The sequence below is a fragment of the Mus caroli genome, unplaced genomic scaffold, assembly GCF_978045245.1.
Source record: "Mus caroli unplaced genomic scaffold, Mus_caroli_1 scaffold_7, whole genome shotgun sequence".
Classification (NCBI taxonomy): domain Eukaryota; kingdom Metazoa; phylum Chordata; class Mammalia; order Rodentia; family Muridae; genus Mus; species Mus caroli.
The window spans coordinates 88,850,705-88,863,611 of record NW_028227262.1 but is presented as its reverse complement, the minus strand read 5'-3'; positions in this window follow the sequence as shown (position 1 = coordinate 88,863,611).

The window sequence follows — 12,907 nt, the reverse complement described above, 5'->3', positions numbered from 1 at the left end:
GGTTGCTTGTTGCCAGAAACTAAAAAGGCTAGAGCAAGAAGAAGAAACATCATCTTCCAGAATCTTCTCTTTCTAATGGAACAGAAGAGTAGAGTTGTTAACGTGCTGGTAATATGATAGACTGAAGCATTTAAGTTTGCACAGTGTGCAATGAACCCGTTAATTCACTTTTTTTTTTCTTTAACTTTGGAAGACTGGGTGGCAGTATTTGCATCTAGAATTGCTTCATTTTAATTCACGGGATTAGAATTCAGTGGAGTGTAATATAAATGTCCCTGAATTGTTGACATTCAGGAAGAGTCAATAAGAACAAGCTGCTTTAGTGAAACTGTACCCACAAAAGGGGATCATCCTTATAAAATGTTCCAAGGACATTAATATTGACCAGTATTATATTCAGATTTATATAGGACCAAGATCTAAGTGTTAACTTCTAACTCCAACTTACTATTAAAATTCTATACATGGATCATATTGAGATTATTTTACCCATCAATAAAGGTTAAGTTCTTGGTTCTATAATGTATAAATTGCATATGAATAACACAGCTTCAAGGTAAAAATAAGTCCCATGTTTAAGTCTCCATTAATTTTGAATAAGCATTATAACATTCAGATATGGAGACATTTTTTAATTCTTGGTAAAAAAAAACAAAAACAAAAACATGTCAACTACTTAGGAATATAAGTGATCTTAAAACCCATGATATTCCTTTTTTAGTAAATATTTCCTTGTTAAACTTCCATGTGTAAGGTCTTGTTCTCTACCAACCATCATCCCATCACCCTCTTTGAGAGCCTTGCCAAAAAGTAGACCTATAGTCAGACTTTCTGGTCCCAAAGTCCAACCATGACAGTCTCTGCAAAGGTAAAGCTATGTTATGAAATACTTCCTTATACTAAGATGGGTATGAGAGATTAGAAGTAATTTATGCAATACATTAAAAGAGAAGAAAATAACTTTAAAAATAGAAATTATCTATTTTGTCTTAAAGCATATACTCATTGGCTATGCTAATGCTCTGTAAGAAAAATATGTAGTCTATAATGGAACCCCTGAGGTCAAATAAAAGTAAGAATTTCCTTTAATAATATTTTTCAAAAGGAAAATGAAATGCTATGTTTTATCTATTAGAATTAATCATAGCATGAAATTTATTTTTCAATATTTTATTTTCTAAATATAAAATAATTCAAAGTCACAAATAATAAAAAGTCATGCAATATAGGAACACAATTTAGGTATATGCCTTGTCATCCTCTTAGATAGGACATCTCCAGCAAAATTGATATGATTCATATGTATTTTTCTCTTTTTTTTATTTTTATTACATATTTTCCTCAATTACATTTCCAATGCTATCCCAAAAGTCCCCCATAGCGCCCCCCACTTCCCTACCCACCCATTCCCATTCTTTTGGCCCTGGCATTCCCCTATATTGGGGCATATAAAGTTTGCAAGTCCAATGGGCCTCTCTTTCCATTGATGGCCGACTAGGCCATCTTTCGATACATATGCAGCTAGAGACAAGAGCTCCGGGGTTCTGGTTAGTACATCATGTTGTTCCAACAATAGGGTTGCAGATCCCTTTAGCTCCTTGGGTACTTTCTCTAGCTTCTCCATTGGGAGCCCTGTGATACATCCAATAGCTGACTGTGAACATGCACTCCTGTGTTTGCTAGGCCCCGGCATCGTCTCACAAGAGACAGCTATATTTGGGTCCTTTCAGCAAAATCTTGCTAGTGTATGCAATGGTGTCAGCGTTTAGAAGCTGATTATGGGATGGATCCCTGGATACGGCAGTCTCTAAATTGTCCATCCTTTCATCACAGCTACGAACTTTGTAACTCCTTCCCTGGGTGTTTTGTTCCCAATTCTAAGAAGGTGCACAGTATGTATTTTTCACATGTGAATGCTCTCATGTGTATGTGGGTATTGAAATACATTTGTCAATGTGATGGTTCAATTTTATTGTAAACCTGACACAATCTAAAATCACCTAGAAAGAGAAATTTAGTGAATTTCTAATATAATCATTATTTTAGCTGAACACTAGAATGAATTTTCACTGTACCTAGGGCAGAAATCATAATAAATGTTTCTTTTGTAGAAGTACTTTGACTTTGAAGGAATCATTGTAGAAAACAGTGATTAATATCTGTTATTTAGAGAGTTGTTTTTCTTAAGGAGCTTTAAAACATTTTTATGGTTTTGTTATAAAAAATGGTCCTAGCACACATGGAATGTCTTGCATTATTGAATACAGCAAACAGTCCACAATAAGCATGAAAGAGGCAGAGGTGTGATGCTTTCTGTCACCAAACATATAGATTAGATTAGGGGCTTCAGTATAAACAACGTCTTTTACCAAAAAAAAGTAACATTGGTGTAAGAATTGATAAATATGATTGTGTGAAGGTGTTTAAGGTTCAGTTCATGAAAACTGTTCTTCTCTGCTACCTCAGAACCTCAATTACACTCTGGAGTGAGTTCCTTTTTTAAATCACCCATATAACTCAGACCACAGTCAGAGATTGTCAATGAGAGAATGTATACACTGGATTTATCTGTGGGAATGTCTATGATGGACTTATTAATTAAGGGGTTCCTTAACTTTCTGAGCTGAGTACAAACAGGCAAGTGATCATGTGTCTATTCATTTCTCTGTTCTTTTTTTTCCCTTTTTAAATATTTTATTAGGTATTTTCTTTTTTTTTTTAATATTTTTATTACATATTTTCCTCAATTACATTTCCAATACTATCCCAAAAGTCCCCCATAGCGCCCCCCACTTCCCTACCCACCCATTCCCATTCTTTTGGCCCTGGCATTCCCCTATATTGGGGCATATAAAGTTTGCAAGTCCAATGGGCCTCTCTTTCCATTGATGGCCGACTAGGCCATCTTTCGATACATATGCAGCTAGAGACAAGAGCTCCAGGGCTCTGGTTAGTACATCATGTTGTTCCAACAATAGGGTTGCAGATTCCTTTAGCTCCTTGGGTACTTTCCTCATTTACATTTCCAATGCTATCCCAAAAGTCCTCCATACCCTACCCACCCACTCTGACTTTTTGGCCCTGGTGTTCCCCTGTACTGGAGCACATAAAGTTTGCATGTTCAATGGGCCTCTCTTTCTAGTGAACTAATCATTTCTGTATTCTTAAGTGTGGGTGTATGTGATTAATTCCTGCTTTAGTGAACTTTCCACACTTATGTCCTTTCTCTTTGACATTGCTTTATGTCAAAATATTTTATCAAAGTAATAATAATGAAACCAAAATAATGATGTTGTCATGAACTATATACATATACATATACATATACATATACATATACATATACATATACATATACATATACATATACATATACATATACATATACATATACATATACATATACATATACATATACATGTATTGGATTTTTGTATATATTGGATTTTTATATATTTAAAATACTATAAGTTATATCTTTAAATCAATGTAATTGACATAAACAAATTAATATATGTTAATGCCTTCTGCACTTCTTTTCCTCTTAGCTCTTAGTGGTCATTCTGCTAGTACAGTTATTCATAGCATGTTTGTATACAAATGTATCATTTTTATAATCATATGACATACATTAGGAACAAAGTTGCACTGTGTTCTCTAGTGAAAATAATTGAACACCTTCCCAGTCATCACTTAATAAATTTACCATTAATTTGGTTACCCACAATTTTTCATTAACTCAGACAACTTCAAAAATTTCTGTCCATAATGCTGTATGTCACTATGAGAAAGCTTTGGTTTTAGACCTCTGCAAGAAATGTGCAATACATTCTTTTTCATTTTTGATACTTCTTCCTACCTTAGCACCAAAGCATTTATGATGTTGTGATAATGAAACAGTAGAAGTTTTTCCATAGAGTAACTAGGAGTAAATGCAGAGAGTGGTTGAAATGACGACAATACTCTCTTGGTTTATTGGAAGATTATGACAGTTGGTTGAGACTTCCAGCTTAACTGAAGAAATTAGTAGAGTACATTTTTGGATGTGTCTGTGAGGGACCTTCTAAAGGGATAGTGGCTGGGGGTGGGGGGAAAGACTTCATGGAATTGGACATCTTTTAGGCTGGGGACTAGGTATAATAAAATGAGACAAGAAAGACAATTGCTGCTTTAATTCTATTTTCTGTCTGGCATGTAGTGAGTTTTTAACTCTGCAATGCACTGCCATTCATAATGAATTGTAAACTTTAAAAATACAAGGGAAAGTAATCCTCCATACCTTAAGTTGTTCATCTCAAACATTCTGTCATGGTGAAGGAGACAGGTAACCAACAGAGTCTGTCATTTTCCTCATTTCCCATCTCTTGGCCATGTTTATTTCTTTTAAAAATTCCTACATTATAAATGATGCTGTTTTAATTTTTGTAAATTTTGTGTTAAAGTAACAGATGTCTTATTAAATCTTAAAATCACTTTAAAATATTTTTATAATTTGCATTTATGATACTTGTTTTTGTGGTGACACAGGTTGAGAAATATGTTAATCTATAGATATAATGATAAATAGGTTTAGTACTATGTCCATTTAATAACCCAGTATTGTTAGGTTCTGTGCTAGAGTCTGAAAATTATCAAGCCACAGGCTCTTAATCAGAAAATGGTACGTGGTGAAGGTTTCTTCATGTAGAATGAGTCTTGAATCCAATTGTTCAAAAGTGATTGGTTTCTCCCATGATGACATGCCACTATTGTATCATTGGGTAGGTTTTCCCTGTACAGTATTGCTTTAATTTGCAGACTTCACTGATGAAAATTTTCTCTTTTGGCATCACCTAGAGTACAATTTTATAGTAATATAAAAGCAAACCAGTATGTCCGGTTTTCTGAGGATCCACCAGACTGATTTCCAGAGTGGTTGTACAAGCTTGCAATCCCACCAACAAGGGAGGAGTGTTCCTCTTTCTACACATCCTCGCCAGCATCTGCTGTCACCTGAATTTTTGATCTTAGCCATTTTGACTGGTATGAGATGGAATCTCAGTGTTGTTTTGATTTGCAGTTCCCTGATGATTATGAATGCTGAACATTTTTTTTTCAGGTGCTTCTCAGCCATTCGGTATTCCTCAGGTGAGAAATCTTTGTTTAGCTCTGAGCCCAATTTTTAATGGGGTTATTTAATTTTCTGGAATCTACCTTCTTGAGTTCTTTCTATATATTGGATATTAGTCCCCTATCTGATTTAGGATAGGTAAAGATTCTTTCCCTATCTGATGGTGGCCTTTTTGTCATATTGATGGTGCCTTTATGGAGGATCCCACAATATGTCTCCTGGGCATATATCTAGAAGATGTTCCAACTGGTAAGAAGCACATTAACTCCACTATGTTCATTACAGCCTTTTTTATAAATGCCAGAAGATGTAAAGAACCCAAATGCCCCTCAAGGGAGAAATGGATACAGAAAATGTGGTACATTTACACAATGGAGTACTACACAGCTATTAAAAAGAATGAATTTATGAAATTCCTAGGCAACTGGATGGACTTGGAGGGCATCGTCCTGAGTGAGTTAACCCAATCACAAAAGAACTCACATGATATGTACTCACTGATAAGTGCATATTAGCTCAGAATCTTAGAATACACAAGATATACGATACAATTTGCAAAACACATGAAAGTCAAGAAGAACGAAGACCAAATTGTGGACACTTTGCCCCTTCTTAGATTTGGGAACGAAACATCCATGGAAGGAGTTACAGAGACAAAGTTTAGAGCTGAGACAAAAGGATGGACCATCTAGAGACTGCCATACCTGGGGATCCTTCCCATAATCAGCCTCCAAACGCTGACACCATTGCATACACTAGCAAGATTTTGCTGAAAGAACCCTGATATGGCTGTCTCTTGTGAGGATATGCCTGGGCCTTGCAAACACAGAAGTGGATGCTCACAGTCAGCTATTGTATGGATCACATGGCTCCCAATGGAGGAGCTAGAGAAAGTACCCAAGGAGCTAAAGGCGTCTACAACCCTATAGATGGAATAACAATATGAACTATTACCCCCAGAGCTCATGTCTCTATCTGCATATATATCAGAAGATGACCTAGTCGGCCATCATTGGAAAGAGAGTCCCCCTTGGTCTTGCAAATTTTATATGCCTCAACACAGGGAAAGCCAGGGCCAAGAAGTGGGTGGGTAGGTTAGTGGGGCAGGAGGGTATGGGGGACTTTTGGGATAGCATTGGAAATGTCAATGAAGAAAATACTTAATAAATAAATAAATAAATAAATAAATAAATAAATAAATAAAGCAAACCAGTACAGATGAAGCTTCCAGTTCACTATCCTCTTAATTTTACCATGTTCTATGTGGTGTCTTTCTCAATAGGACATTATCATAAAGGTTTGGAGGTTAACCGAAAATGCTGGAAGTAACTTGTATTATTTGGAACTAAAGAACAGCAGTTACCTACATTTCCAAAAGAAGGAACTCATTCCTGGCACTGACTTGTATTTTTCATTTGTTATTCTTTGATCTAGTAGGGACATCGTTCTCCTGCCATATATAACAGCTTCTATTTGACCTTTTCAGCAGGTATTTTGTTTTATTTATTACTCCCTATTTTCCCTTGTTTACCTTATCCTCCTTTCTTCTATCAAAATTTAAACTTTCTCACTTCAGTATCTCTCTTTTAACTCTCATTGTTTTCCAATTCCCATACAAATCGGGAAGGAAGATTTCAAAATAATATTATTTGCAAACGATGTTGGTATACTTAAGTGACCCCCAAAATTTCACCATAGAAATCCCAATACTTGTAAACATCATCATCAAAAGGATGAATATAAAATTAATTCAAACAAATAAATAGCCTTCCAAAACTGAAAGGATAAACAGGCTGAGAAAGAAATTAAGGAAATGACATCCTTCATAATAGTCAAAAAGAATATAAAATACCTTGGTTTGACTTTAACCTATAAGTGAAAAATCTGTATGACAAGAACTTCAAGTCTCTGAAGAAAGAAATTGAAGAATATCTCAGAAGATGGAAGATCTTTCATGCACATGGATTGGTATGATTAGTATTGTAAAAATGGCCATCTTGTCAAAAGTAATTTACATATCCAATGCAATTCCCACCAAAACTCCAACTCAATTCTTCCTAGAGTTAGAAAAAGCAAGTTGCAAATTCATATGGAATAACAAAAGAAAAATAAACAATAAAAAATAGTATAGCACAAACTACTCTCGACAATAAAACAACTTCTGTGTAGATCACCATCAATGACCACAAGCTGTACTACAGAGCAATAGTAATAAAAACTGCATGGTATTTGTAGAGTGACAGGCATGTAAATCAATGGAATTGAATTGAAGACACAAAATTTAACTCATACACCTATGTTCACTTGATCTTTGACAAAGGAGCTAAAACCATCCAGAGGAAAAAACACAACATTTTCAACAAATGGTGCTATTTCAACTGGCAGTCAGTATGTAGAAGAATGCAGTTAATCCACTCTTATTTCCTTGTACAAACTAAATTAAAATTGTAAAGGACCTCTTCAGTAAACAAAATACACTGAAACTAATAGAAGAGAAAGTCATGATGAGCCTCGATAATGTGAGTACAGTGGAAAATTTTCTAAACACAAAGCCTGAGGCTAATGCTCTAAGACCAACACTAGACAAATGGAACCTCATAAAATTGCAAAGCTTCTCTAAGGCAAAGGACAATGCCAATAGGACAAAATAGCAACCAACAGAGTAGGAAAAGATCTTTACAATCCTACATCTGATAGAGGGCTACTATCCAAAATAATCAAAGAACTCAAAAAATTAGACTCTAGATAATCAAATAACCCTATTTAAAATGGCATACAGAGCTAAACAAAGAATTTTGAATGGAGGATTATCCAATGGACAAGAAACACCATATATGTAGCAGAGGATGGCCTTGTAAGGCATCAATGGGAGAAGAGACTCATGGTCCTATGAAGACTCAATGCCCCAGTAGAGGGGAATGTGAAAGTGTGGAGGCAGAAGTGGGGGCAAACCCTCATAGTATTAGAAGGAGGGACGATGGGATAGAGGTTTCTGGGGGGAGATCAGGAAAGAATACAACATTTCAAATGGGAATAAATAAAATACCCAATAAAAAGAAAATATTGAAGACAATTTAATAAAGAAAGACTAAATTTGGTTCATGTTTTCAGAGCTTATAGCATAAAATGTACAGTGTAACTATGTGATGTCTAGAGTGTGTATAGAGTTAAGTATATGTTTGATATTTAGTGTATATATGATGCATGATGTGTATCTGATGTATAGTGTGCAATAATGATATATAGTATGTGTATTGGATGTAAATTATATGTATGTTGTATAGTGAGTGATTAATGGTGTATGTTTATCTGTGTGATATATAGTAGATTTCTGTGATGTTCTGTGCTTGAGTTGTATGATATATATGATGTATAATATATTTCTACGATGGATGTATATAAAGACTTGGGTGTTAGGTATGGAATATCATATATGTACCTAGTGTACAAGTAGGTTTCATTTGTCGTAAACTAATACTTTTGGTTGTTTGGAAGATAAATTTTAGATGGAGGAAGAGAGTGTAAAGAGATCCAACCCTACTCATATTTTCAGCTCTATTTATGAAGGTATTGTCTCACTCTTACTGTGTCTGTCATCAGTTATAACAGATACATCCTAGTTTTATTTTAACAGCACTAAAGTCAGATGTATCCCTTAAATGGTGATTTCTCCCACCATTGTTGTCTAGAGGGTAGCTAAAGTAGGTTGCTATTGATTTGACTTCATAAATATGGGGGGTCTCTACATATTTTAAGTCTATTTTAATTGAATTCTGTCTAATTTTAATAACATACAAACTCATTTTTCTGATTTGAATATATTTATTAAGATTATTTTATATCCCAGTCTTAAAATTAAATTTTATTCCATATAGACAAAACTGAAATCAAAATTGTAATATGTAAATCATGTTAAATGCAACCTTCCAATATAAGTGAAAGTTTATTTACATTATATCAAAGCCTGATGTCATAGCTCACTTAAAGATATTTCTTTGCTGTAATAAATAAAATAATGGCAGGTCTTCAAAAATCACATATTATGGAAATGCAATAATTTCCCCCAACTATAAAGAGAAATGAACTGCTCAAACTGAGCATTCTGTACCTTGTCTTATAGACTAAGCATACTGTAATATATCATACCACTGTATTGCTAGGGAAAAGTATCTCTTTAGTAGGGAATGAGAAGGGTCAGGGTGAAAATGACCACACCAAAAGGAACAATCTGAAGATACATCAAGAAGCCCCTCCCTTCCCCCCCCCCCTTTGTGCTAGCTCCTCATTCCTTGCCTCACCCTGCTCCAGGGTACTGCTGTTTCTAACCACTGAGCTCCCAGGACACAGTCTCCAAGCAGATTAACTAATGTTGTTGATATGATTTTATAAATAAGTCTTTCATATGTTTTGCTTGTATGATGTGTTTAGCTGAAATTATCCTGAATTCTGTCTTCTCACAAAGACATAATTCTCAATGTAATAAGGCTGCAGAGGCTTTATGTGTTTTCTTTGTCATTGCGTTTTAACACTGTTCTATTGAATGAATAAATAAGCACACAGTAGTTGGATGGCTTAATATGAAATAGGGGTAAAAAAAAGTGCCTCAATAGTTTGGGGAAATGTTTTTATGCAAAACTGAAAAAATTTTTCAGAAGGAATCAGAAGCATATTAAATTTAAATAACAAGAAAAATGTTAATACACACAAAAAAGGAGTGATGGAATCAAGTAACGGTAGAGGTGGGCACAGATTGGAGTGTTGATCATGTGAAACAGAAACTGATTTAAAGGAAATGAACAGATGGAAGAGCAGCTTGCAAATCTTGAGATGAGGAAAGAGCACACATTGTAGCATGAGCCCATGTAAGCTTGAATGTGCAGCCAAACAGCTGAGTTGAGGAGTCTGGTGCTGGGAGGTGGCATCCACTATGTAGATTATGCGTGCGTTCATAAGAATTCACATTTTCAGAATACTTAAAACTATTATTTTGATGTACTTCACTTATTTTTTCATTAGATCTGATGTCTTAAAGTGAAATATTATTGAAGAATGAATGCATGTTAGTACAGAGCACTTTGCAAAGAACTGCTTTTTTAGAAATATTTTGAGAATACTTAGCATATTCCTTTACAGTTTTAAAGGCACAGGACATATTGGATTGTGCCACTTGATTTCTGTGTTAATTATTGTCTTGGTATTGTTTTACTGTTAAAAATAAATACTTAACGAGATTAAACTTAGAGAGTTTCTTCTGTCTCATAGATTGAAAATATGATCCACTATGGTATGGTCTACAAGCAGTGGCTATGTTACTAGCTGTGTTGTCATGAGTGTGTGGTCACACTCTACTCACAGTTGGGGCATGAAGATAAATGAGTGCTCTGATTAACTCATTCTCTCCCCTTTTATAATGTTAAAGTGAAATATAAAATAAATAGAATAAATTTATATATAAGAATAAAATTAGGATTAGGATAAGAAAATATAAACTTATGTTAAAGAAAATTGTGACTTAAAGGAAACTAGAAATATAAATAAACAATTAGTTCTAAAATTTTTACATGTAATAAATGTACTTTCATGTTCATAATCAGAGAAATCAGCATGAATTTGGTGTGAAGAGGAAGGAATTATATTCATGTTCTGTACAATCACTGACTGGTTCTCAGATAGCAGTGTATTCGAAATTGAATAGAAAGAATTTTCTGGAAATATTAATCCTTAAATTATATAATATATGAATAAGTTTCCCATTTTGTTAATGTAAACAGAGTCTAGATGAAGACTTTAATAACTCAGCCCTTGCTTTATCAATACTAAAGATATGAGTAGAAAGCTAACTTAAAAATACACCAATAACAACTGAGATTTCATTGGATTGTAGTTGTCTAATATGGCTGATGATTTTGTATTTTTCAGATTTACATCTGATATTTGAATACAATTATCTGTTTCTATGTTCCCCATGTGGGTCTGTATGTCCATCATTGATGTTTATATGATATTATTTTGAGTGAATGCAATCTGAATCAGAAAATCAAAGTATGAGTTAAACAACAATAAATTCAGTATCCATAAAATCAGATGTATTTATTGAAGAGAAAATATCAAATAAAAAAATAAATACTCTGAAAAAAAGATTACCCAAAGCAAGGAAAAGATTAAGGATTTTCATACCAACATAGGAATATGCCATACCTACAAGATACACGTTTTTGATGTCTTTTTCTTAAACAGTTGGAGGTGATCCACCCATAACAATCAAGTCAGTCTTCATGGTTTCTATAGCAACCATGTACCAATTTCCTGTGATCTGAAACTTGTATTATTTAAGCCTTTCTCTTTGTCTTTTAGGATGGATGAACAATGTAAATGTCTGATATTCACGCACAAGTGAAGACTCATCTACTTTATTTTACTAAGTTGTGTGTGTATGTGAACTATTTGCAAGGTTTATGACCAATACTGGAGAATGAAGTAAATTCCTTGGTGCTGACATCATCCCATAACTAGAGCCTAAAATAATATTTCCTGGTTTCTCCTAAGGCTTTACACACTTGTCTAAAGAAGCAACATGATCTGATCACACACATCACATTAAATTGGAAAAAAGACCAAATAATTAAAAAAAAAAGAATATAAAAATTCCCAAGTTTCAATGTAATATATTCACATGATAAATAGCTAAGAATATATTTTATGTAGAATAATTTAAAACTAATTTTACATTATAAATATTATTTTGACTATTGGGCATATTGTCAAATTTGTCAATAAAAATAATTGTTCATGAGCAAGAGAGATGATCAGTACTTAAGAGAGCTTGATGTTCTTTCAAGAGACTCTAGCTTTAATAACAGTACCCACATGACTTTATGCATAACCATCTAAATGTCTTTGGGGGAATCCAGTGATTTCTTCTGGAATCTGAGAGCACACCATCATATGAATAAACATAGAGACACACTTATATTCATAAATAAAACAAAATAAAATCAATCTTTAAAAAGTATACCCGGGCGGTGGTGGCACACGCCTTTAATCCCAGCACTTGGGAGGCAGAGGCAGGCGGATTTCTGAGTTCGAGGCCAGCCTGGTCTACAAAGTGAGTTCCAGGACAGCCAGGGCTATACAGAGAAACCCTGTCTCGAAAAACAAAACAAAACAAAACAAAACAAAACAAAACAAACAAACAAAAAAGTATAAAATGTTCTGTTTAACAGACATTTAATAAAGTATTTAATGAATATATTTTAATTAGCTGAAATATAAAATATAAAAATGTCAGATATTAAAATAACCAATGAAAAGATTCATATTAAAACCTATTAATTTAATCTTCAATTCTAATGATAACAAAGTGTGCAAGTTTTTGTTTGTGATTTTTAATAATTGGCAATCATTTGCAATAATCACTCTTACAGAAATAATGACCAGATGCTTCAGGAATTCACTTTGTGGAGAAAATGTGCAAAAAAAAAATGCATTCATAATTGTGATTTCATTGATGATAAGGTTTGAGCTATGTGTTATTTTTGACTGGTGAGTATGGTGACTCATCATTACTGTCATCATTATTATCTTTTTAGTTTACTTGTGTTGCTGTATATATGTCTCCACACCATGGTGTGCATAGTTGTAGGAAGCCGTGATAATATGTGCCTTCACTAGATGGCACAAAGCTCCATTGTGCGCTTGTGCCGGAGCAAATGCCCGCCAAGTCACTAGTCCGTCTCCCGGGACATTTGAGACTGTGGGTGGAACCGCCAGTAGTATTAACACGTCACACCTGTGGGT